The sequence below is a fragment of the Sturnira hondurensis genome, unplaced genomic scaffold (assembly GCF_014824575.4).
Source record: "Sturnira hondurensis isolate 20B ecotype Veracruz unplaced genomic scaffold, ASM1482457v3 Scaffold0000880, whole genome shotgun sequence".
In the NCBI taxonomy this organism is placed as follows: Eukaryota; Metazoa; Chordata; class Mammalia; order Chiroptera; family Phyllostomidae; genus Sturnira; species Sturnira hondurensis.
In genome coordinates this window covers 4,933,514-4,958,817 of record NW_028073511.1, presented here as the reverse complement: position 1 = coordinate 4,958,817, position 25,304 = coordinate 4,933,514, and the positions used below count along the sequence as shown (strand labels likewise).

The 25,304-nt window shown below is 55.0% G+C and overlaps 1 long non-coding RNA gene across 1 annotated transcript in view; it reads left to right on the top strand.

Moving 5' to 3' along the window:
- Positions 1 to 25,304, top strand: part of LOC118992045 (uncharacterized) — a 46,101-nt gene that overhangs the window by 5,101 nt on the left and 15,696 nt on the right. The window contains exon 3 of the long non-coding RNA XR_005067532.1: positions 222 to 347. This is a non-coding gene — a long non-coding RNA (uncharacterized LOC118992045). The remainder of the gene's footprint in view (positions 1 to 221; positions 348 to 25,304) is intronic.

The window sequence follows — 25,304 nt, the reverse complement described above, 5'->3', positions numbered from 1 at the left end:
CAAGATGGGGCGTGTCCTGATCTGGGCCTCCCTCTCTCCTTCTCCGTCAAAGTGGGGTGGGGGCTAGAGTCCCTGCAGCTCAGTGCCCTTGGGAGTCATTGAGGTGAGGCTGACGGCTCCCTTACCCCTCAGAGACCCCAACCCCAGGCCACCCAGGGCCAGAGCTGTAGCCTCTGATCAACAGGTTAAAAATAACCTCATGGGCTCTTTTCCCTCCACAGGAATGGTATTTGTGTTGGCATCTGTGGCCCCTCTGGCCCTGCCAACTTCCACAGCATGTGACACTGTCAGGGGACCATAGGTGTGAGAACATCAGCCGAGGGGCTCGTGCTGCTCTCTGACAACAGGTGAGGGCATGATGCAGGGGTCAGGGATGGCTGGCAGGCCACCTGTGGCCACGGGGCTGCCACGGGGCTGGGGGTACGTGATGGGCAGGGTGAAGCCCACTTGTGGAAGGAAACTGACGCGACTGCCTGCAGGGCTGTCAGGTGCTGGGCGGGGCTGCGTGGGGCAGAGCTCTGCTGCTGAGTCGTCTCTGGTCCTCAGGTCCCAGAGTCAGACTCGGAGAATCACAGGGTTGTGGAATCAGGGAATTCTAGACTTAAAAAGAACTCAGAGACACTGACAGTCCAATCCCTGCCCGGAGCGGAGAAAAATAGCAGCTCACTAGAGAATATTTATGGAGCCTGCCCTGGGTGCCAGGCTCTCAGCTGGCAGCCGCTGAATCAATCTTCCCAGGGGCCCTATGAGCCCAGCTCTGGTTTTCTGTGCTTTAAACAGAAGAAACAAAGACTCAGAGCAATTAGGTAATTTTGTCCAAGGTGGCTTCACACTCACCTCTGTATGAGTCCCAGGCCCACGCCCAGAATCATGCCTTTGCCCTGGTCTGATTCTGTGGAGCTGGGAGCAGGGTCTGGGAGGGATTGCTGCTGGTTGGAGGCCAAACTTAGAGTTGCAGGCCGTTTTGTTCCTGACTCTGTCGCAGCTCCCTCCAGGTCAGAGCTCATCTTGTGGGCAGCCAGAATGCCCCCACAGCACCTGGAATCATGGTGACTTTAGTGTAAAATCATTTTTTCTAGTTTGCTGTCCAAGGAGACATGGCAGCCCCCAGTTCCCCTCATAAAGTCCTGTCTCACCCTTCACAGCAGTCCCGCTCATAAGTAACCACCTGCTTTTTCCGGGGAGTTTTAGGAAGGGCGTCCCTGTGCATTAGCTCATCTAACCACCAGCAGTAGCACTGAGGCCAACCCCTTCCCTTCCCTTCCCTTCCCTTCCCCAGGCAGGACAGGCCGATCCTTTCCCCTGCTTCTCAGGCCTGTGTTTGCCCTCCGTGTGGCCTCTGCTGCCCTCTCTGCTCTCTTGCCAGCTTCTTGTGACCAAACATGGACCTGACAAAGGCCTGGCCTGACCACAGTGGGACAGCAGGCTACACCTTGGCCACCCCCACCTACCAGGTCTCTCTACTGGTCTCATCCCCTACCCGTACCCTCAGGATCCTGATAAGGTGGAAGGTTCGGCTCTCCCAGGGCATTGATGTTATTTGATCTTTAGCGGCTCCTGCAAGGACTGGGCCTGCAGTTCTGGGGTCAGGAGCCCAGAGCTCTTTTCCTAAACTCGCACCACAGGCCAGCCGGTGGCAGCATTTGGTTTCTTACACTCAGGGCAGGATTTCAACATCAGCAATAGTGAACAGGGATGTTTCCTGAGCATGTGCACTAGGCCGCTCCCTGTGAGAAGCACATCACGAAGCTTGTCTCCCTGAATTCTCGCGACAACTGGTGAGATGGTCCCCCAGCTCCTCCTGGAGCTTAGTCTTTCCCACAGGGCACCCCCTGGACTTGCAGGGCACGTGGAAGGAAGGCTTCTCCAGGGGATGTCTTCTTGTCCAGGTACCTTCTGTGACTCACCCCACCCAGCCACACATGGGTTTTGAGGGGCTTATATCAGAGTTAAGTATGGCTTACACAAGATAGACATGTGTTTTTTGCTCATGTACTCAAAGACTGGAGGTAAATCCCTGGGCTGGTTTGACAACTACGTGCTGTCAGGGATCCAGTCTCCTTCTTTCTTATTGATCTGCTGGGTGTAGTTTTCATTTCCAAGGCTGCGTCATTGCTCCAGTTGGCTGCTGGAGCTCTAGCCAGCAGGAAGGAGGAAAAAGAGCTGAAGAAGGACATGCTCCTTCCTCTTAAGGAAACTTCCCGGAAATTACACACATTGCTCATATCCCATTGATGAATGCAGTTACCCTGCCACACTTAGCTGCAAGGGAAGCGGGCAATTGAGTCTTTCTATGAGGACATCTGACTGCAAATGGGGAAGAAGGGACACATGGACGTTGGGAGATCATGTCTGCCACAAGGCCCTTGTGCCCTTTAGTTTGCAGTTGGCATTGCCTAGATGGGGCCTTCCCAACTTCCTTCCTTGAGCACCTTGGTTCTCTCCCTTCCCTGAAGCCTCAGTTCTTCCCTGATACTGATCTGTTAATGGCAGCAGCACAATGCCGAGAATGGCTGCCATTGGCTGTTGTCTACCCACTGCAGCTCTAGGCCGCTGCATTCATCTGTTCTCATGGCAGCACACCAGGCATCTAGTCTTAGTCTCATTTTACGGTTGAGGAGATTGAGGCCCAGAGAAGTTGGGTAACTTTCCTAAGGGCACCCAGCTGGATTGGGAGTCCAGTTCCTATGTATTCCTTTCTTTCCTGTTGAGCTTCCCTGTAGGAGTAGATGCCCTGGGTCCTCTTAGGGTCCGACAGGAGGAACTAGAATAGTCTGGGTCCCAGGAGTAGCCGATCTAGAAGAGGGCAAGCAGGGGTGTGACCTCACTCCATAGGTATCTCCTTAGCACTTACTCAGTGCTTGGTCAGTGAACACGTACGAACAGGGTCAACTGACGGGCTGGGGATTTCTGCTGGCGCCAGTAGCTGGCCACTGTAGCCACATCCTCAGATGTCACTTTCCCCAGCATGAGCATCCTGGACCCAGCAGCGGGGAAGGGCAGGGATAAGCCACCTCCACCACTTCCCTTTTCTCCCTTCTGCTCACCCTGGTTGGGGAGGGGCAGGAGGGACTGAGTCCCAACCCAAGCTGGTCTGCTTGTGGGAGGGGGGATAGGGTATGCAATCAGCTCTGAGGGGACGGGACCAGACTCTGGGCTTTTCAGGCAGGCCAGGGTCATACAGGCCATCCACTTGCCTTTGGGACGGCCAGTCCTTGTTTGCTGCTGACCCCTAAAGGTGAGATCATTGTTTTGGCATTGGGGTCTTGGGGGAGGTGCTCTGCACGTAAGTGTGGTCACAGCTGTGACATACGGTTAGTAATTTTACTGTAATATGTGCTCCCCATCTCTAGCCAAGAGGAAAGGCTCAGGAGCTGTGTGTGAGTCACAGCTGGCAGTAGACAGTTGGAAAGGTCACGTGCAGGCGGCTGCCATGGCGGTGTGCTGGGGAAGGCCCTGAGACCCAGACATGACCTCTGCCCTCCGGGAGTTCCTGCCGGAAACAGGTGGTGAATAGGAAGAAAGATGTGAGACTTGAATCCCCTGCTCCCTGCTCATCTCCACCAGGAAGTCTTCCTTGATTAACTGCTGTGGAATTGCCCTGGGGTTGACCTTGAGTTCCCAGCTCTGTCAGAAGTGTTTCCTTTTTACTTTACATCCTGCCAAGTCTGAGTACTAACACAACCCCTATGGGTTGTGTTAGGAGCAAGGGGATGGACAGGAATGTGGCATTTTCATTCAAGTTCATTCGTTCATTCATTCATTCATTCATTCATTCATCTATCCATTCATTCAACAAATGTGCCAGGTGCTCAGAACACACACTGGTGGACTCTGAGGACTCAGTCCTGTCTCACAGAGCCTGGAGGAGGAGATACTGAAAGTAAATGATCACATAAATATAAAAGAATTACAAACCAGGCCCAGGAAAGACAAGGCTTTAGGATGGGGGCTGGTGGTAAGGGGGCTTCCCAAGGCTGGGCCGTTCCTGGTGGGCGCTGACCACGGCCCCCCCCCCCCCCCCGCAGCCTCTCTTCCACTGACAAAGGTTCTGCGGGGAGATGGCTGGCCTGCACAGTGGCAGGGTGCCCACCAATGGGGCCCGTGCCAAGCATGATGTGATGTGTGCTGATCGCTTTCCACTCCTCACTGAAGACCAGCATCTGTTGACCCTGCAGCGCAGGGAGCCCAGGGTAACTCAACCATCAGGTTGGGGTGTTTAGAGGAGGCAGAGTGGGCAGGGGGTTCCTCTTGTGCCGCAGGCAGCGGGGCAAGTCTTAAAGAGCCACCCTCCTTACACTGAGTAGATGAGGCTCCTGGGCTCTGTCCAAGGTGGCAGTCTCCTCTGCATCCCACTTGTACCCCTGCAGTGGACAGGAGGTGGCCTGTGGCCCATGTTGCTCCTCTCAGCCTCCATGCCTTGGACCTCACACTCTGACACATTGGAGACGAGTTGTCATGCCTTCTGTGGCCTTCTGCTTCTTTAAGCCCCAGTTCCACGAGTGAGCAACTGAGGGATCTTGGGATGACAGGGGTTCAGAGGAAGAGATGCTTCCACCCCCCCCAGAAATAACCAGTGCGGATGCTGTGCTACGGCTCCCTTTTCTCCCTCTGGGGTCCTGCCTCCTGAGACAGGGGCTGCGTGGGGCCTGAGAAGGTCCAAAGCAGCTGTTACATTTAAATGTAGACTCTTGGGCCCCACTCGCAGAGATCCTGAGTCTCAAAGTCTGAAAAATCTGAGGACTCTGCCTTTTGAAAAGTTCCTCAGTGTTTGTGACATGAATGGCTGAGGATCCCTCTCCACTTCGGAGGGAAGAGCTCAGATTCTGGGGGCAGGAAGTCTTGAGTCCCGACCTCAGCTCCTCTTGCCTTCTGAGTGGCTTTGGGCACTTCCTCTGGAAACTTCGGTGTTCTCATTTGTGCAGGGACCTACCTTGCAGATTAGACAGGCAAGTGCAGGTAAAGCACCAGCATCCGGCCTGGCACATAGGAGGTGCCCGATAAACCGTGCTCATTCTGGTTATTTACCCAGGCTGTCTTAAAGCAGCTGGCTCATACAGTCTCCAGGCAGGGTCGGGGCCTCTTGTCCCTCTCACCACTTGGGGATCCTGGTTGGATGAGGGAGTGGTTGCAGAGGCTGGGAATAATAGATGTGCAAGGAGGAGCTTCACAGAGGCTGCTGCTGCTGCTGACGGGAAGGGCGACAATACCCCTCCTCACTCCCTCTCTCCACTCCAGCTCACGGGGAGTCTCATCTTAAAAATAATAACCTAAACCAAACAGCACCATGTGCCAAACACTCTTCTGAGTCCATTAACTAACGCAGTTCTCGTGAGGCAATGTTATTTCATTTTACAGATGGGGAAACTGAGGCAGAGAGGGGTTAAGAAAGCTCCCCAGGTTACACAGCCAGTGATTGGCAGGGCTGGGGCTTGAATTAAGGCAGCATGGATCTGAATCACCCCCTGTCTCTGGCATGGGACCCTCGGGGAGAGTGACTGGCTGGCTTTTTTGTTCACCCCCTCTCTGGGGTATTCTGGGGCATGGTTGTCTACATGGGTCTCTTGGGCTCTGGTGGAAAGAGACAGACCCCACTGCACCTCTTGGGGTCTCCCAGACTCCAGCAGCCCTGCCCACCCTCCCCTGTGCAACTCTGCTTCTGAGCAGTTGCCCCCACCACCCAGCTCCTCCTTCCTCTAGCCCCAGGTCCATGTACACTTTCTCCAGCTGTGAGCATCTGGACCCTCCCAGAGCTGTCTCTGGGCTCTGCCTGTCCCAGGGTGCCTGGCTCAGAGCCCAGAATCAGCAAGAGAAGAGGAGCTTCCTTCTGAGCTCCAGCCTGACCCCACAGCCCAAGACCAGCGGCCTCTGTCCACTGCTTCCTCCATCCTTGGGGGCTGTGAGCACTGGCCCCCGTTGAGCTGCCGTTTATGACCCGATAAATCACTCATTTTCCCTACCCTTGGCCTTAACGAGGACCAGAGCCTGCTACAACACCCCAATTAACCACACCATCTGTTTCTCTTTAGAGGAAACAGTGTGGCTGGTGAGCTAGAGCCCAGAGTGGGGTGCTGTGGGGTGGGCTCAGGGGCTGTTTGCCTTCTCGGAAAATGACTTACCACCCACCCTGGCCTCTACCTTGCTTCTCTTCCCTCAAAAGGGAGGCTAGTGGCCCCCAGAGGGCACAATTTTCTGTCCCACCGTAGCTAGCCTCTGCAGCAGGCTGGACTGGGATGCAATGGTGACTCAGGGGGGGATGCAGTCTTCCTGGAGAGGCGGGAGGCCAGATGTCAGTATTAGCGAAGGTGTCTGAGTACGGGAATGGGCAGAGGTGAGAATGGAAAAGGGAAGCCAGTGGTTGGTGAGGTCACTCCCAAGTAATCCCGGTATTCTTTCACTGATCCACGGGTTTACCGAGCACTTCCCAAGTGCCCAGCACTGACTAGGCACTGAGACACACGAGGATGCGGTTTTGGGGGAACCTAGAGGTCAAGGCTCTTCCTGGAGGAGCTGTGGGCCGACTTTAGTTCCAGAAATTAGCCCATTCCAGTTCCAGCTCTTTCTCGAGGTCAAGTTCTGAGGCCAGAACCCTGGTAAGCGTGAGAGCTAGTGTGAGAGAGGGATTAAGTTGGGGATAGGAATCAGGAAGCATTAGGGATTGCTGGTAAAATGGGTCAACAGGAAAAGGCTGAGCTGGGGAAATGGGTGGCAGTGTCAGCAGGGGTGAAGCAGGGCTGGGGGGCTGTGTCTGGCTTAAGCGGAAAGCCCCTTCCTCCACTGCTCCCCGAATGTGTGAGTGTGCACGCTGTCAGCGCCCGCTTCTGCGCCGTGGCGGCATCCCCTGCTGATCCTTCTGAGCCCAGAAGCAGCCTCACACTTTCTCACGCACTGGCCCAGGCTGTCACTACTAGCTGATCGGAGTTGACGGAGGAAAGGAAAATGTATTTCCCACCCGGGAGTGGGATCTAAGGGACTGAGGAAATATTGGAACAAAACTCATCCGAAGGGAAGAGTTGGGAGACAATCTTGGCCCAGTGACAGGGCTTCACTGTCAAAGGACAAGGGCAGTCAGAAGCCGGGCTGAGACTGTCCCTGGGCTTGCTCTGGCCCGGCTTTCTGGGAGACTCATGTAGGGGGGTCAGGGTCGGGGGAGGGAGAGAGCGAGAGCTGGGAGCAGAACGCAAAGCACTGTGCATCAGGGCTTCATTGCAGAGCACAGAGGACCCAATCCACTCTTTTGGGTTGAAAGGAAGGAATTTATCATGGAGTGTGAACTATTGGGAGGCCCAAAGATGTAGGCTTGAGGTTGAGCTTTCAGAAACAGCTCTCAAAGCCACATGGCAGAACTGGGCCACCAAGGAAGTTGTGGCCTGTCTGGTCATCGTGAGGGCGCCAGCTCCGGGACCCCATGCAGTGCTGTCCTGGGGCAGCTGCCACTGCTGCCCTCCCCACACTGCAGATGCTGTGACCGCACTCGTGGAAGGACCACTGGGCCTCACCTCTCGACCTCCGGTGTCAGCGCTGCAGCAAAACAGCAGCAACAACAACAGCAACCAGTGGCACCCTTCCCGCTTCTTCCCGGAAAGCAGCAGGAGCTGCAGAAGCACAGTCTTGCAGATCTCGTGCAAGGGCAACTGAGTGATAAAATCCGACGCTAAATATTGAATCCTAACTGCGAAGGGTACTAGGAAAAGAAGTTTAAAAAAACTTCCCTGTGTCTGCAGTCTAGGAAGGCACCCAGCAAAGGGTGGAATGAGTGTTTGTTAAAACGCCAGTCCACTGTACCTTCGCTCCTACACTTCTGTAAGATGCCAGGCACAAGCAGCTCTGTGTTTGGATTCTCTTCATGGGCATGGAGGAGGGAGACGAATTTCCGCCTCTTTACCACGCCCCACTGCATGGCTTTACGATGGCTAACGATGGTTAACGATGCCCTTTGTGGCTGGACCTGGGGGGCTTCTGGGGCCAGTCATGGCAGCAGGTCACGAATCTCCTAGCCCTGTCAGGGAGCAGTCAGTGGGACTTCGGGAAAAGCTCGGACCAGCAAGAATTGGCTATTGGGGTCTGAGTGATTTTATTTAACTCCTGGTTGAATCCGTCTTTGGAAACGCTAACATGAGCACCTTCTATGTGCCAGGCATGGTGCAGGGTGTTGGGAATACACAGAGGAACAGAATACAGCCCAGCCGTCCTTTGTGTTTGCTTGTCAAAGAAGAAACAGGGAAAGCAGGTAACAAGATGACCATGGCGATGAAGGTGCAAAGGAGAACCCATCTGGTAGAGCCGGGGAGTGTCTCAGAGGTGACATATGAGTTGAGTCCCGAAAGTTCCGAGGATGCTGAGAGGAGGCCTGGGTGAGAGACAAGGTATAAATGAGAAAGGCACCAGCATCTCAGGGAGTAGGCAGGGAGAGTGTGGAGGGTGGAAGGAGACAGTGTTTGGGAAATCAAATCAGGGCCTTCTCCAGGTGTGAGATTCAGCCTCCGCCTCTAGACCAGGCTGGAGGCTCTGCACTGGGCCCCTGCGGCTGGCTGGCCCTGCAGTTGGTGCCCTGCTCTCCTCAGCTTGTGGGGAGGGGTTTGCTGCCTCTGCTCCCACAGACTGCCAGGGATGGCTCACAGCAAGGAGAAGCTGGTGTGGCCATGGGCCGCTGCCTAGGCTGCAGGCTATGGGGAGGTCTCTCTCCCAAGAGTGCCGGGCAACCCCATCACACCACTGCAGGCCTCCAGAGGGAGGCAATAGGGCAACTGAGGCCCCGGCATCATCCCTCCCTGCATCCCACGTCACCCCGATGCCAGCCCTCCCTGGCTCCGGCAGCTGGAGGTGCCATGTTGGGGTTATTCCAGGACATGGCCACCTGAAGGTCAGAACGAGGAGGCCCAGAGGTCAGCTGGAACCCATTAAAGGCCCAACCAAGTCCTGACAGCAGGGGAAGGCGGGTAGCTGATGAGAAAGGGGTCCCTGCTGGCCGCAGTCAGCCAGGCTCTTCTTAACCCCTCCCACTCCTATCACCAGGGCGTGCCCTGCGGTTTCCCACCAAGACCCAGTTCTTCAGCCCAGGCTGGTTAGTAGCAGTGGGGGCTGATTTAATGGAGAGACCCTTCCCCCGCCTCAGAGAGCCCAGTGTGGAGGGAAAGGAAACAGTCCCCATTTTCAGGGAGACCTTAGTCTTACGGAGGCATGCATCTCAGACCTAGTCTGAGAGGAGACACGGCCCCGACCTCAGGGTCCCCAGTCTCAGGGGGAGACAGCCCTGCCCTTAATTAGCTCAGGGTCAGAGACAGGGAGGGTTTGTCTTATTAAACTGAGAGATCAATATAACGGAATCACTTTTGACTTCTAATGCTTTTAGTGAAGAGTCAGAAACTCGAACACACACCCTCGTGCTCTAAAAACCCAGGCATGATGTGCTTGCAGCCCCAGAGAGCTGTCTCCGAGGTGCAGCTTTGTTCTCGTTGCCCTCTCCAGGTCAGCTGCGCTACTCAGCCACCTGCTCTCCCGAGACCCTCCTCATTCCAAAAACCGCTTGGCAAGTGGGTTCTTTTTAAGAGCCCATTCAACTCCTTCTTTGGTGTCTAAGAAACTTATATAACTCACGGCTTTCAATTAACCATTAAACTTGGCGAGCAAGCACACAAAAGGAAACACATCTACGTGCAACCGGCCCTTCTTCGACGGTGTGGTTTAGACGTCTCTGATTTATTTTCCACAATTAGCAGTTGGCCTTCTCCCAACTCCTCTCCCAGTTCTCTTTGTAGGGCTTGCGGCTGGCTGGGCGCAGCCACCCAGCTGAGCTTTCTGAGGGCACATTTTGCTCTGCTGGGATCACCCGAGAGTTCAGGCCTCTTGGTTACTGGGCTGCATGAAGCTAACTATCAAAATTTCTAGGGGGGCGCATCCAGGTCAGCCCGCAGGGTGAGGAGAAAAGGCTCAGAAAATGCTGGTGCCTTTGTAAGCCTTTGCTGTGCTCTTCAGCTTCAGGCAAGTCATTCTAACTCCTGGGCCTCAGTTTCTCCATCTGTTAAATGGGTGTGAACAATTGCGTTAGGGGGTTCCTGAGTCCCTTGCACTTGGACTTTGATGCTCTGGCCTGCTTCTCTCTCCACGCTACTCTGGACTCCCTACCACCCTGTTGTGACCCCACTGGGTGGGTTAATCACTGACCAGCAGCCGTCCCGAAGAGCTGCTGCCCCGTCTCCTTCAGCCTTAGTCTGGCACCGAGGACAGCGCAGCTCTACAGGCCAGTGGAGATGTTTGGCCTCCTTAACCTAGGACCCCTCTGAGCTGGCCTCTGTGCCCCATCACCTGCAGGGGCTCCCAGCACAGTGAGGTTGGTGAGCACCGGCAGCTCGGCACCGGTGTGTGCTGCAGCCGCCGAATGTTACGGAGCACCTGCTCTGAGCCAGGTCCTGGGCCGGACGGGGGTGACAAAGGTGAATAGGCAGTTGTTCCTCACGGTACTTAGAGGCATGTGTGTGGGCTCTGATGCGAGTGTGCCAGATTTAAACCCTGGTCTGCCGCCCCCTCGGGCACTGTTCTCAGCACCACTGTGCCTTGGTTTGTCCATCTGTATAATGGTGTACTAACAGTACCTCCATCACGGGGTTGTAGAGAGGATTAAATGAGTCAGTGAACAGACAGTGTTTAGAGCCCGAGGGTGGTCATTACAATTTTCATTTTATGAACACCAGCTCTGTGAGGAACTGCCGTGGTATTTGGTGTAAACTAAATTCCTTATAGGGACTAGGGGAGGTAATTTCTGCCTTCGTTGAAGGAAGAAGCTTCATGGGAGAGTGGGTGCCACAGTTTGGTCTTGAAAAATGAAGGTAAATATCACAGGTGGCGATGGGGAGAGCATCCCGGGAGGAGGGAACGGCATGAGCAAAGGCCTGGAGGCGGGAAGGCAAACGAGGCATTGAGAAAAGTCTGAGAGTACCCGAGAGACTAAAGCATAGGGGAGATGAAACCAGAAAGTGGGCTTACGCCTGATAAACTGCTAGACCACAGAACGTGGCCTTTATCCTGCAGGCAAACAGGGTCAGAGATGGTTGCTGAGTGAGGGGACCCTGCAGGGAGGTGAAGTTGCGGTATGTAAGTGAGAAGGCCGGGTTGGTCTCCCTGGGTGAGGATAGTGACAAGAGCGGTACTAAGGAGCCTTTCACTTTGGGGTCACTTAGTCCATGGGGGGCCGGACTGCGTGGGCAGACACACCCGCAGTTCCACCGCCACGGTGGCCCCGAGAGTGAGCTGGGCCAGGATTATCGCCTCCACTCTACAGAGAGCAGGACGAGACTCATCCGAGGTCACCAGCAGGCTGATGGCAGAGCCAGGAGGGAGGTAAGTCCCCACCCTGTGGCCTAACCCTAACCAGACCCCCTCCTCACGCCCCATCCTTGTGTCCTCTTCCTGTGGGGCGGCTTCTGCCTCATCTTTAGGGCTTGGCGGGCCCTTAGGTGTGTGTGCTGGGTGGGGAGGACGAGGGTGTCTGTGCAAGCCCCCACCCCATTCCCTCGTCGGGCAGAGCTGGGCCTGCCGCACTTCCGGCTCACTGCCATGGGCCAGCCCATCTAGCACACAGTAGGTGGGCATCTGACTTCTGACCGGTATTGAGAGTAGCCATGACTCGAGTGGAGGGTGACTGGGCCACTGCCAGCAGGTGTGTGTGGGAGGGCAGGGCTCCAGGGCCCGGGAGCAGCACCCACAGCTCTGTGCTTTGCCTCTGGAAGCCGCCCGCTGAGTGGCAGCCAAGGAGGACGGGAAGGAGCCTCCATCTGCTTTTCCTCTCCTGCCGGCTCCTCCGGTCTCCTCTGGCCTCTGCCCCAGGGAATCTGGCTGCTGATGCCCCAGTCTTAGCTCTTTCCTCTGTTGGAATCCTGACTGGCTGACATTCGCTTCCCTTCCACTTAGCAGGCTTCCTTCTCCCTTGTTCATTTTCCGGTCCCAGAACTTCCAGGCAGGGCCTGGGCATGAGGAAGAAAATGGTAGAGACCCTGGGTTCCTGCCCCCCCCCCCCCCCCCCCCCGCCCCTGCCGCCCACACCAGAACAGGATTGTCTGCCTTCTAGGGGACCCAGCCTCGGGCTTGCCTCTGGGTGCAGGATCTGTTGGGACTGTCTCGATGGGAGTCCAGGTGCCCTGGGGAGTGACAGTGAGTCCACTGAAAGAGGCGCATCGTGACATTGGCCTGAGAGCTGCCCAGCAGGGGTGAGGTTTGGCGCTGGAGTAGAAGCAGTCAGGGACTCCCTGGAGTGGGGTCTCTGCCTGCAGCTGAGTCTGGAAGGGTGTGGGGCTTGGCTAGGGGAGGGGACTACACAGGGAGTTCTTCCCAGAAGGTGGGGAGCTGACCTTAGGGAGCTGTAGGAAGCAATGTGCTCAGAGGGAAGAGCAGAGGGCTGTGCGCATGCTTGCCCTGGCAGCCCTGGAAGACCTGTGAGTGCACCATGGCCCTAAAAGTGGGTGGTTGTGGGTTATGGGCTGTTGATTTGTTCATTCACTCACTCATCACTCACTCATTCACAATTTCCCAGCATTTCCTCTGTGCTGGGTGCTGTGCTTAGGGCTGAAGGCGTGATGATATGTAGGACAGATGTGCTCCTTTCCGCCTGGAGCTCCTGGTTCAGCTGGAAAGGATGAAGAGCAAAGCGGCTGGTGCACTGTGCACTGTGCTCAGTGCTGGGCTAGAGCAGATGCAGGGGCCCTGAGAGCCCTGAGAGCGGAGAGGAGGGCTTGGCTTCAGACCCAGGGTGGTTACAGGAAGGCTTCGGAGGGGAGGTGCGGCAGAACCCTTTGGGACGATCAGTGCCTGGAAGGAGATACGAACATCCCAGAACTGGGGGTTGGATGGGTGGGTGATCCTTCCAATGATGAGCGTGGTGCAAGGGGGGCAGTGGGGGTGGGGCACGGTGGTGGCAGGGGCCAGATCCCTGAGTTGTGCTACATTAAAGGAATTGTCTGGGGGGCACAGGGGAACCTAAGCAAGGGCTGGATGGAGGTCACCTGAGGGAAATTCTGTACCAGGTTCAGCTCCGGGCCCTGGACACAGTGCCGTGAAGCAGGATGGTGGTCTTCTTGCTCTCACCCCACAGGCCCAGTGGGGTGTGTTGTCCAAATCCGGTGAAACGAGGCACCGCAGGGCCCTGGCCCGATGCCCGTCTTCTTGCCCTAGGGCCCTTCCTCTGGCTGGGGTACAGCAAATGTACCCCAGAACAACTCTCTGGGCATCATTGGGAAGAAGTGAGGGGCTGCACTCTGGGCAGAGGCTGCCAGGTCCCAGTGGGGAACTCTCTCGGAGGGGGCAGGGAGGAGCCAACTCTCAGAGAAACCACCAGATTAATTCAATACCTGCGTTCCCCCACCGGCCAAGTCATTCATTTGGCCTTAAAAAATAAACTCGTGATGTTTTCATTGCTGGGGGTGGGAGTTGTTGGGGAGATAGTTTGCCCCAGATTAAGCCCCGGCTGACAGCCAGGACCCAGGGATGGGGTGGAAATGAATGTCATGGTCCAGGCAACAGGTGGGCATGGGCTAGATTTCCAAGGTAGCATGCTTTGGGAAGATGGGGGTTTGTGGGGCTGTATGGGCTTTGGGGGCTGTATCCCATGTCTGAGCTCCTCTGCAGGCACCCTGTGTGGGCTGGGGCTGGGATGCCAGTGATTCGGGAAGCTTCCTTCTCCCCTACTTCCCCAAACAACCGGTCCTCCCAAGGGGAGAGGGGAATGGGAGGGCAGAGGAGGGCTGTTTGGCCAGGCCCCCAGTTCAGCCGGGCCTGGGAACCCTGCCCAAGGCGCCTGAGACAATGCTGGGAATGAAGGCTGGCCTGGCCAGAGGCGGGCCCGGGGAGAGGCATGAGCAGTGCCCACCCCATTCACAGTTCTGGCCCCCACACAGGCCTACAGCAGCCTCCTTTTCACTTTTGGGCTCCTTGCCCTGTTCCAGGCTCCTGGTCACCCACCCCTTTGGCACTTCAAGCCATGCCTTCCTCCCAGACAGCCTCTCTCCTGCCCAGCCCTGTTCTAACCCCTGACGGACAAGTGTGTGTGAGTGCGGGTGTACATGTGTATCTGAGCGTGCTGTGTGAATGTGTGTCTGTGAGCACGTGTGTGTGCGAATGGCATGTGAGTGAGTGTATGTGTGTATGAGTGTCGGAGTGTGTGTATACAAGTACTTGAGGGTGTCTCTGAGGGTGTGTGTGTATATTTGTGTGTGAGTATAATTGCATGTGAATGTGTGCTTATGAGTATGTGAATGCATATGAGTGTGTGTGTGAATGGGTGTATGAGTGTGTGTACATTATATGTGTACACACACTCATACACTCTAAGCGGGTGTGAGAATATGTGTGTCTGTGTGTGAATGTGTATGTGAATGTGCGTGTGTGTGTGTGTGTGTGTGGGAGTGAGTGGTGGGGAAGCGATGAGGACTCAGAGCTGTGCCGGTGCCCCAACCCCACCTCTCCCCCAGCTATCCCGACTGGGCAGTGGGTGCCCTGACTTCTCCTCCAGGGACGCGTGGTGGGCATGTCTTGGGACAGCCCCCAGGTAAACGGTTTAGCCCGCCCCACCAGTGCTGTTTATTTTTCTGACCCACACGCACTCTTATTCAGGAGGGAAAAGGCAGCTGCATCCCTGGGGGCGTCCTTGACTTGGGGCTGGAGGAGAGCCCACAGTCTCCCCACCAGCCCCAGAGTGGGCTGGGCAGCTGGGGAGGGGCGATTGCAGGTTCTGAGGGAGAGGGACCCCATTTCTGGGGCTCTAGGTTGTGGGGACAGGCTTCCCTGTCCCCAGTCCCAGGCCTAGCCTGGCTTTCCCTGGAGAGGATGGAGGGAGGGAGCTCTGGCCCACGGGAGAACTAGGATTTAGTTATTAAGCCAAGTGGCAAGTTCATTCAGCTTCTCAGGCCAACTTTTCTTCCCTCCTCTTTCTTCTCAAGGTAATAGAAATACTGCGGGGGAGGGCTTCCTCTCCTTGTTGGCCAGTTGGGGGAGGTGGGGCCCTGCCATTGGCCCAGGCCCCTGTCATCGAAGGCACACCCCCTGGGCCTGGGCCAGGCCCCGCCCCCTCCCCCCCCCAACACACACACACCAGGGGGAGAAGTTTCATCAGCTGCTCTCTGCAGCACCAGCTTCTCTGGGAGAGGCCTCTGACCTGCTCCTAGAGGGGACCGTTCATCCTGAAGGAGAAATGCCATTCCTGATATGGCTTCCTGACCTTTGACTGTCCCTAACCCCTGCCAGGCCTTGAAACCACGGCAGCAGCAGGGAGCAGTCGGGGCCCTGTGCCGGGGTTTGAATTCTCCTCCTGCCACTTCCAGCTGTGTGACACTGTCTGGGCCTCAGCTTTCCTATCTGTGACTGGGGATGACAATAGTGCTGTCCTGTTGGTTCTGGGGATTTGGTGAGTTAATATTTATGAGGGCCTAGTGATTTTTCTTGCTCTCTATAAGTGTTGGTTCACTAAACACATCACTTCCCTGTGACCACCAGTTAAGGAGCAGGTGGTTGGGTGGGTCACTGACCCACTAACCTCCAGCTTCATGTCTCAGCACTTACTCCTCCCTGGTAACAGCGCCTACCCTGCATGGACCCAGGGAGTCTCTGACTTCTGGCCTGTTCCCTGCATTGAAGTCCCACCCCCACCATTTCACCCTGACCCGAGCTCTTCATTTCCTGGGTCAGAAAGTAGAGTTGATGGGATTTAGGAGAAAGTCTCTCCAACCCTGAACTGTCTCCTCTCTGTTCTTTGGCCACGGCAACATCCCTAGAAGGTGGCCTGTAGGAGGAAGAGGTGCCCATATGGCAGGTCTCTCCCTGACACCTTCCAGGTCTTTGCAGCTCTGGAAAGAGGAAGGGGCAGCTTTGCCTGCTGGAGACGTGGGTTTGGGTTCGAGTTTGGAAAAGATTCACTCATGGAAACTCACCTGCCTTCCTGCGACAACGATCCTGATTCCTTGCCGACTGTTCTGTTCGTGCTGGGCTGGAGCAGGGTGCAGGGCTCCCCTCTGCCCTGCAAGGGCAGGAGCCTCTGGGAGGATTCTCTATTCTCCTGGACCCGCTCCCCTGGCTCCTCCCTCCCCGCCAGGCTCAGACCCCACTCCCTCACCACGTCACTCTTGCTGTGCTCCCTGTGGCTCTGGGCCTGGGGCTTGTCTAAAGCCTGGCTCCCTGGCGCTCAGAGTCCTTCATCTCAGCTCTGCTCTCAGCCACATTGTGAGCACCCACGTGTCCTGTGCCTGGCACTGGGGCAGGGAGATGGAAAAGGCCCAGGTGCTCCTGGTTACCAGGGAACTTCTCAACCAGAGCGCATCCCTCAGAGGGAGGCCTAAAGGCCACGGGACTCCTCCCAACCCTTCCCTTCCCCTTTTCCCCTCCGAGTGGGTTCCTGAGCCCCTCTGTTGTAGCAGGTGTGTGCTGGGCCTGATCATAAGCGAAGGCTTACCCTGCTAGGAGGTTCATTCAGAGGGAACCCTGCTGCGGAACCCAGGAGGGGTTTCCTTTTCCTGAGCTTCACAGCTCTGCTCCCTGGGGTCTCCCAGAGGCAGAGTCTGAGGCTCCACCATGAGACTCAGAGGGCTCCCTGAGGACAGGAGACCTGTCCTGTCCACCAGGAGACCTCAGGGGGAGACCTGCACTGTCTCCCCCTTCATTTCCTGCACTGATGGATTCACTGATTTATTAATTCAGTCACTCAGAGGGTGCCTACTGTGTGCTGGGCTCTTGCCTATTGGCTCGTCGTACAGATGCTGTCTAACCCTGTTCCCAGCAGATAAAAAGAAGCTGGTTTTGAGAAGGGAGTTCCAAGCAGAGGGGGCAGGATGTGCACAGCCAGGAACCTGGGGCTTTGCAGGCAGGCCCTGGAATGATATAGGAAGGGGCTTTGCGGTTGCAATGACTTATGGGAAAGTCTGTCCCAGGAACCTTAGAGAAAGGAGGTTTTGAGAGTAGTTAGAGATTTCACTACTGTAGCAGGAGATAAAACTCAGAAGAGTGTCAAGCGTCCTTGTCCAAAGGACACAGGAAAACTTGCAGAATCTCTGACCCACTGCTGGGGCAGGAGGGAGGTGGGAGAGGTGAGCTGCTCCTCTTCAGTTCTGGCCTGCCAGGGGGGGCTGGTCAGCCCCCTTCCACAGACCCGTCCCTCCCTTGCCCCTCAGACTCCCTGCCCTGTGGGGAATGCACCCTGAGGCCCTGGAGGTCACCCATTTCTCCGTGCCGTCTAATCACATCTCTCCCACTGTGTTCTTGCTCATCCTTGGTGGAGACGGACGCAAGTGGGGCCTGCAGCCTCTCTTTCCCATCTCACGAGGCCTTGGCAGAGGTCCTCTTCATCCCTTACCAGCCCCAGGCACTGTCGTGGGTCACGGGAGCTGTGTCCTTCCGGGGCGTGGGGCTAGTTCCTGGGAGACAGCTCCACCCGCAGGCCCAGGCCAAGCCTCCACCTGATCTCTAGGGTGGACCGAGGTTTTAGGTCACACTGAGGGGTGGTGGGGGTGGGGGCGGGGAAGCCTACCTCTGTTCCTGTCTCTTTCTTACCATGACTTTTAACCTTTTTTCCTGTCTTTGTCTATTTCTCCCCCCATCTCTCTCTCTACCTCTTCCCTCCAACCCCATCTTTCTTTGGTCCTGTCTCCATCTCCCTCCCTCCCAGTCTCCTTTCATCTCAACCTCTCTTCCTCCTGCCAGGTCTCGGTCTCTGTCCCCATGTCCCAATCTGTTTCCAATGGTCTCTAGCAGTGTCAGAGGATGAGAAGGGAAAACTGTGGGGCTCCAGGCACGTCTGTGCCCAGCCGTATGCAGGTAGCCCGGCAAGGGGCATGGTGCCCGGCCACCCTCTCCAGAGTCAGATCTGGGGAACAAGGTCTCAGGTCAGCAGCCTGGCTTCCATCCCAGGCTTTTAGAGGAATTCATAATTGAGGACCAGGCACCAAAGCCCCGAGCGCTTTCTAGAAGAAAGGCCATGTGGCTGCTTCTCTAAGCTGAAAACCTTGCGTGTCCAGTTGAGAGAGGGAAGAACATGCAATAACTAAACACTGTTTCCCCTGTGAAGGTTCCACCTCCCAGCTGTCGGTGGGACTGTGGATGTTGTTTTGGTGTGGGGAGGGGTAGGGTTTAGAGGCAGGAAGCAAAGGAGGAAGCTGACCAGCCTCTTCCCTGGCCGACCTGTAGAGCTGGGCTGGGTGTGCCCAGGCCCTCCTTATGAGCATCTGAAGGAGGCAGGAGATGGAAAGTGCTGAGTTCACAGAGGAAATTAAGCTCCTGGGGAAGAGACAAGCCAAGACAATGGAAACAGATTTCTGGAGGGTCCTAGGGGTGGTGTGGGGGGCCAGAAGAGCAGGCTGAGGGGATTTTTCTCTGAGTGGAAAGCAATGCATGTTAGGAAGAAGAACAGATGCTGAGCTGGCCGTGTGCTCCTGCCCCTGGAAGCCCAGTGGGCCTGGGTCCCTGGTGAGCTCAGCTCAGACCAGGAGGCGGTGGGCACGTTGATGGGGCCTTGCAGTCTGCCCCCTGCAGACCGAGCCCAAGAGCCAGGACTCGCAGAGGAAAGTGTCTTCCTCCTGGCTCAAAGGGGCGAGCGAGCCCAGGCAGTTCTGTCTGAGAGTAATAGTGGGGCAGGCGATGTGTAGGAACTTCCCTGGTGAGACGCTAAGTATGGGGGACTGAGGGTACACCTTCTTTCCATCTCTGTCACCTTCTTCCTTCTCTTGTCCTCCTGTCTCTCTCAGACCCTGACTGTCCTGTCAGGCCCTCCTGCCTGCTCTGCCTCCGTTTCTCTCCAGCCCCCCATCTTGGCCTCTTTGGGCTGTCGGATATGGGGAGAACACCCTCTCTCCATAAACGTTGCCGCCCACTGGGCACTGGGCGAAGCCTGTGTGTGAGAGAGAGAGGGAAGAGCTGCTGGTCGGATCAGGGTGGGGCTACTGCAAAGCGTCTGGATCAGTGTGGAGGGGCGAGGGCTGGGGCAGGGCTGCTGTCCCTCTGGGTAGAGGGCAGAATCAGGCTTCTGGCAGAGGCAGCCCCATCCCTAGCCCAGGCCACCGCTCATTCTAGGAAAATTACGAGAGCCAGCCCCATGGTGGCCAGCGCACACAAAACACATTGTTCCACTCCCTAGGCCTTTGCCTCTGCCCCTGTCAACTCTGTTACCAGTTCCTGGTGGCAAGCTGACAGGCTCACTTACTGAGCCTTGGACTGCCTACCTGGCTAGGTGGGGGTTCTTTCTATGCTTACTGGTTGTCCCCAGGCAGGTGGCTGAAATAGGACATGCATGCTGGCCCTGCCGACCCTCAGGAATGGCACACATGCCCCACCCTGTGAGCTGCCCACCCTGCACACCGTGCCCTATTCCAGGATCTGGCCAGGCTGCTCTACATTGCATTACCGCCCCCCCCCCGCCCCCGCCCCGCCGCCAGCTTGTTCTTTACAATGAGATGTGTGTACAGCTCACCCTTCCTTCATTCTATTTCTTAGGGTTCGATTCCTGGCTGCAAATCCCTTCCTCTGAGAAGCCTTCTTTGATTGCTCCCGTTCTACGTCAGATACCTCATTCCCCCTGGGCTCTGCCAAATGGCTGGGCCCATAGCAGACACACTGCATGACTGACACCCAAGTTTCCTGGCTGAGTGCTATTCCAGGGAACAGCCAGAGGCAAGGGGAAGGCACCAGCACTGGCCCCTACCCACCACCTGCTGTGCACTTCCTGTGCATTATCCACTTCATTCACACAGCAGCTCTTTCAGATAGAGTTTATTATTCCCATTTGACAGATGAGAAAACTGAGGCCCTGGGAGATTAGCCAACTTGCCTGAAATCACACAACACCCTGCAAACTAAGACACTTTCACAATGACATGGGAATGGCAGGAGCTTCCAGGGTGGAGGAACATGCACCCACCTCCCCACGAAGGAGATGGTGTGTCAGCTCCCAGCTGTGTTGGGATAGAAAGTCCAGGTGTTGCTACCAGAGTCTGGGGTGGAGGCAGGAGGCTAGATAAAGTGACCCCTTGAGCTCTGGCCCGGGTTTAGTCTCCTCCCTTTGCCTGTCCTATGAAGACTTCCCAGCACCCCTGGGAGGGCTCACCCTCCCTTGCTCTCTCAGGCCCTGCCCTCTTCACCCCAGGCCCTGCCTCTGGCTCCCTTTTTCAGGGTGAGATGCCCGGGAGGCCTGGTTCAGAGCAGCCTGCTTATTTCCTGCTCCAGTTGGTCCCCCACCCTGCTCCCCTGCTCCCTTTCCCGGGCCACCTGGGCTATGATTCACCCAGAATCTGGGAAGAGCCTGGATTCAGACTTCCTATTCCTGTGACCATGCACAGAGCCCACCCCTCCGCTCCCCACCCGGATTCTGCTCTTCTTCTTTCTCACCTTCGGGGCACAAACCATGTGCAAAGCTAACCAGACAAAAAGGTGAACTGATACAGCAGGAGTCCAAGCGAAGCATTGTAGGAGCTTGGGGAGAAACAATGAGCGAGGTGCGAGGTAGGCGCTAATGGTCCTGCAGAGATGGTGTGGCATTGAGCTTTGAAGGGCTCTGACAGCAAGAAAGGGCGTTTGGGTGCTGATCTGGGGGAAGGGAGCGCTTCTGGGCCGCACCCCAGATTCCAGATTTCCTCTCGGACTGTGGCTCCAGGGCAGCACACTCTGAAGCGATGCTTCTCAGACTGCCTGGGGTGGGGACTGGTGTTTTGTTTTAGATCCCAATTTACCACAGACCAATAATATTATAAAAATACAATGCAAGGGAATTAGAAAAATAAAATCCGACTTAGAAAGCACAATCTCCAATGTTTTGTTGTTAGATTTAACGGATATGAAATCACCCTGTCAAACTGCTGTTAAAGATGCTAAATGCCTGGGCTTGGTCTCGGTCCCCAGCTGGCAGGGAGCCGTGTGGAAGGGCCTGGGAGGCCATCACCATTCAGTGATGCTGCTCCAGAACAGAGTTTTCAAACTGCAGGCGGCCTGTTCCTTGGGAGGGAAATTAATTCAGTAGGTTGGGATCAGCATTTTAAAAACGTGAAATAGATTAGAGTAGAAAACAGAGTGCCCTTCCCGTGGTAGGGAGCGTGGTTTTGGGATATGTGATACGTGAAAGGTTCCTCTCAGGTGCGGGCACACGTGCCTGCGCTAGTGCCGGGCTGAGAGGTGAGTCGCAGGCCTGAGGGCTGAGGCCGGGCCCCGCCCACAGCGCTGTCTGGACTTAATCTGCTCTACGATGCCACCGTGACCACGCTTGTGTCCCACTCTCTAGAGCCGATGTCCTTCGTCTTCCCCTCTGGCCCCGCCCGTGCCACTCCTGGTCCCAGAGTGGTAACCCTGCTCGGGAGAGCTTTGCCCCTCCACTTGCTGTTTCTCTTTTCTGGACAGTCCTCGTCCTCTCTCATTTTCCCCCGATGTCCCCTTCTTCCTGGGCCCCATATAATCAGGCCCCAAATGTTGTGCTGAGCCCAGGACAGCCCTCAGACACAGAATGGGGGGGGCTCTGACCTCAAGAAGGAAGCAGCTGTGCTAGGGGTCGGAGCGGTACTGGGGGCTCAAGGAACGCAATGCACGATGTAAAGGGCTATGTGGTAGGGGCGGAGCCTGGGGCCCAGTCAAAGGCTCCTCCCCAGGCTGGGCCAGGAGAGGACCTAGCTCCCCCAGAGGCACTCCACGATGGGGGCCATGTGATCCCATACAGGGTTCCTGTTTAGCTGTCATCCCCTCTTTTAGGGCCCTGTTGATACCCCACTCCCACTTTAAGGATATACTATAATTGATTAAGCCAAATTATCTATGAATAAACCCCTAGGATCTTCTACTTTTTAAAAGAATTGTAAACAATTATAAGCAATGTGGCAATGAATAAGGTTGTACCCTTAACACATCTGAGCTGCTGGGTCCCAGAGGTCCCGTCATTCCACCTCTTGTATCTCATGTCTTTGTCCACACACGGTCCACATTCCTTCTGCCCCTCTCAGCTCCCAGATGGCTGTGCCCCATGTCAGGGGACTGAACATGAGCCAGAGGTTTGGAAAATGTGATCTTCTTCCTCAGGGCACATACCCCTCTTTCTCATAAAGACTTATTTGGTTTCTTCATCCAGGCTTTCCAAATACCCAGCTGTATCAGAAGAGTCCTTTGACTGCAAGTAACAGTAAACCCAACTTGAAATGCTGTAGACAATTCAGGAAGTGTTTATTTCATAAGAAAGGAACTCCTGAGGCAGGATGGCTCCAAGACAGTTAGATGGGCGGCCCTGCCACATCATCGAGCACCCAGGCTCCTTCTATTTTGCTCTCCTCAGGTGCTACACAGCTCCCCTCATGGCTACAAAATGCTTGCTAAAGCTCCAGACATCGCATCCAAACATGATGTATCTGATGGTTGAAGAAGGGCCATCACTTTGTGTGGGTCTATTCTTAAGATCAAGAAAACTTTCCCCTGATGTGCAAACTTACCCTTGGCTCTCACTGGCCAAGGTTGGTAGGCCACATTCCCATTCCTCTGTTAACCCTTGGTAGGGAGATTGAGGCTTCCCTGGTCAGCAAGTCATGAGGCTGTGTGAAGGGTTGGGTTGGATTTTAAAGGAGAAAAGGGGTATGGGAAGAGGCTGAATGGAGAACCACAGTGTTGGTTGTACAGGCTGGTGGAGAAAGTCTCCCCAGTGGTGAGGACTCAGTGTCTATGTTTCTCAACCAGCTCGGCCTGTGGCTCCTGCCCTGGAAACTTAGCCTGACTCTGATTCAACTAGAAGTCATTTTCTGAGGAAATGAAATATGGCTTCACCCTTGAGGGAATTTGTGGTAACGTAGGAGAAGAAAGCAGAGCCAGGGTACAGAGCCACGGGAAGAAGGAGGCATCCACTGGAATTGGAGGCAGCAAGTGCTCCAGCCCTTCTTTCTAAAGGAAGGAGTTAGTGAAGATTCCCTTTTCGTGCTGGAGACCCAGCATAAATGGACGCAGGAGACTCACTGAGTCAACCTTTCGCCTGAGCTTCTCCTAGTGCTGGGACCAACTCTGTGTTAGGGGTGGCGAGGCCGAGGTGCAGGAGGTACAGAGGTAAGGGGGGCACCTTACGTAAACTTGGGTCACCTCTGTCCTCACCCCTGAGTCACAGAGGGTCAGGAAGGGAGGAGGAGAGCTGTGAGTCAGGAGTCTACCTGAGGATACAGAATAATAACACAGGAAGTGACTCAAAGCTATAGGGCAGATAGGTGGCCTGCAGTGCCCCGGGACAGACCCTGGGGGAGTTGGCTGAGGGTCCCCTCCCCAGAGGCTGCTGGCTATTTCTGCTAACCGTGTTTCCCACAAACCCCTCCCCTCCTCACCACAGCAGGCCACCTGCCCACTCGCCCACAAACCCAGATGCCAGCTGTTGCAATTCCTGGCTCTGGTCCACCCCCTGCATCCGGGAGGGCTCATCACCTCTGACCCCAGAAGATGGGTCAACCACTTTCTATGCCTCTCCCCAGTCTGTCTCCTTCTGCCCACACACCCAGAAAGGAAAGATACTAGAGTCACAAGAAGTTGGTGTCTTTGAGCAAAGTACCTCCATCTGTGTACCCGTGTCTGACTGGGCTGTCCTCAGGGTAAAGGATGTGGCCTCAGGTGGAGTGACGGGCATAAAAGTAGACGGAGTGCAAGACTTGTGAACTGCTTGGGCCTCTGCTGTGAGAGGGGCCTTCATGCCATCCACTGGAGTTTTGGTTTGAGGCCAGGGCCCCAACCAAAACGATATTCTGCCTCCCTTTACCACTGTTCTTATACATTAAACTTCCTTAGGGACCTCTGGGAGGAGTGGCTGGACCAAGGTCATAATTAAAGCACATTATTTTACAAATGTAGATTATATTACATGTAAGTTTAGCAACTTGCTTTTTCACTTGTTATCTTAGACCTCTTTCCATAGTAATATAGCTTTCTTAATCTTTTTAATTGCTGCATAGTATTTCACTCTATGGATGTACTATAATTTATTTACCCAATCCCCTATAAAATGAACCTCTGAGTTGTTCCCTGTGGGGGCCACTTTTCCTGAAGGTCCCCTCATCTGCCACAGATGAAAGTAAACACTACCAAGACATGATCTGCTTGGGGAGGAAAGGTGGCTGATCCCTCAAAGGGGAAGGGCCTCGAGCCCCTTCCTCCAGGGGCTTTTATTGGGTTGTAAAACACAGAAATACAGGGCGGCAAGGATCAAACAGTAGATAATATTTCAAAGAAATCTGAGGGCTTAGTCTGAGTCAGTGTCTGTCAAAATGGGAGTTTTGCAGAAACTTTGGGAGACATACTCATTTCCTGCTCAGACCCTTAACATACAAATGAAAACACTGTTAGCAAAGCAGGCTTCACAGGACTTTTAGGAATTCTTTCTTATGTCTGATTACCCCGGGGAGCCCGCCATTCCCAGCACAACGCTGCACCACCTTCTGTCATTGTTTTCAGGCTTACGTCAGGCAGAGGAGGCAGATAGCCAAAGAATTCTCAGAGAATTCTCACAGACAGACTGAGGATTCAGGCTTCATCAAAGCTGGGGGGTGAGGGTCCATCACCCCCTTTCTCCATAGCCCCCTAAGTCCTTCCCTGGGGCCTCCACATGATCATACCTGTCTTAGGTCATTGCCCCTTGGGGAATCTTACCTGTCATTGGCTAACTGATCAAGCATTGGGGGCCAGTTATGGATGAAGGAGTAGAAGCAGCACTCCTTCCAGGGACATAAGCTTTGTCTCCTTAGTGGCTTATGGTCTGAAGATCGCTCACTCTGCCTTAGCCATGGTGGGGTTACAGTTCCTGAAACCAGGCAGGGTGTTCCCCAAAGGTTCCCCACAGTTTTTACAGAAATGATAAACTATGCTGCAATGAACAGCCTCGTTCATTGACATTTGGGCACTGGTATAAATGCTTCTGTAGAATAAAATTCTCAAATTTAAACAGCTAGGTCAGAGTATGAGCCTGGACACTCTAGCAGAGAAGCCCTCGGCACTTCCCAGAAGCTCTGATTTCCCTCAGTCAGCCTCGTTCGGGACGACCCGCACAGCCGGGCCTCCCGTCACTGGAAGTTATGGACCCGCTCCATCTCTGCCAATCTGATAAGGGAAAAATTAGCTCTTGTTTTCATTTGCATTTAAAATTGTGAGATGGAACATTTTGTATATTTTAATAGCCTGTTGTAACTGTGCGTGACTTGTTTATTCCCTTTGCCTATACTTCCCCATTAGAGTGGTGTCTTTTCCTTCTTGTTTTTTCTTTAAACATGTCATTTTTTTAATTTGGAAGATGAGCATTTTGACATATACTTGTTGCAGGCATCTTTCCTCTTACTTTGTCCTTTGAT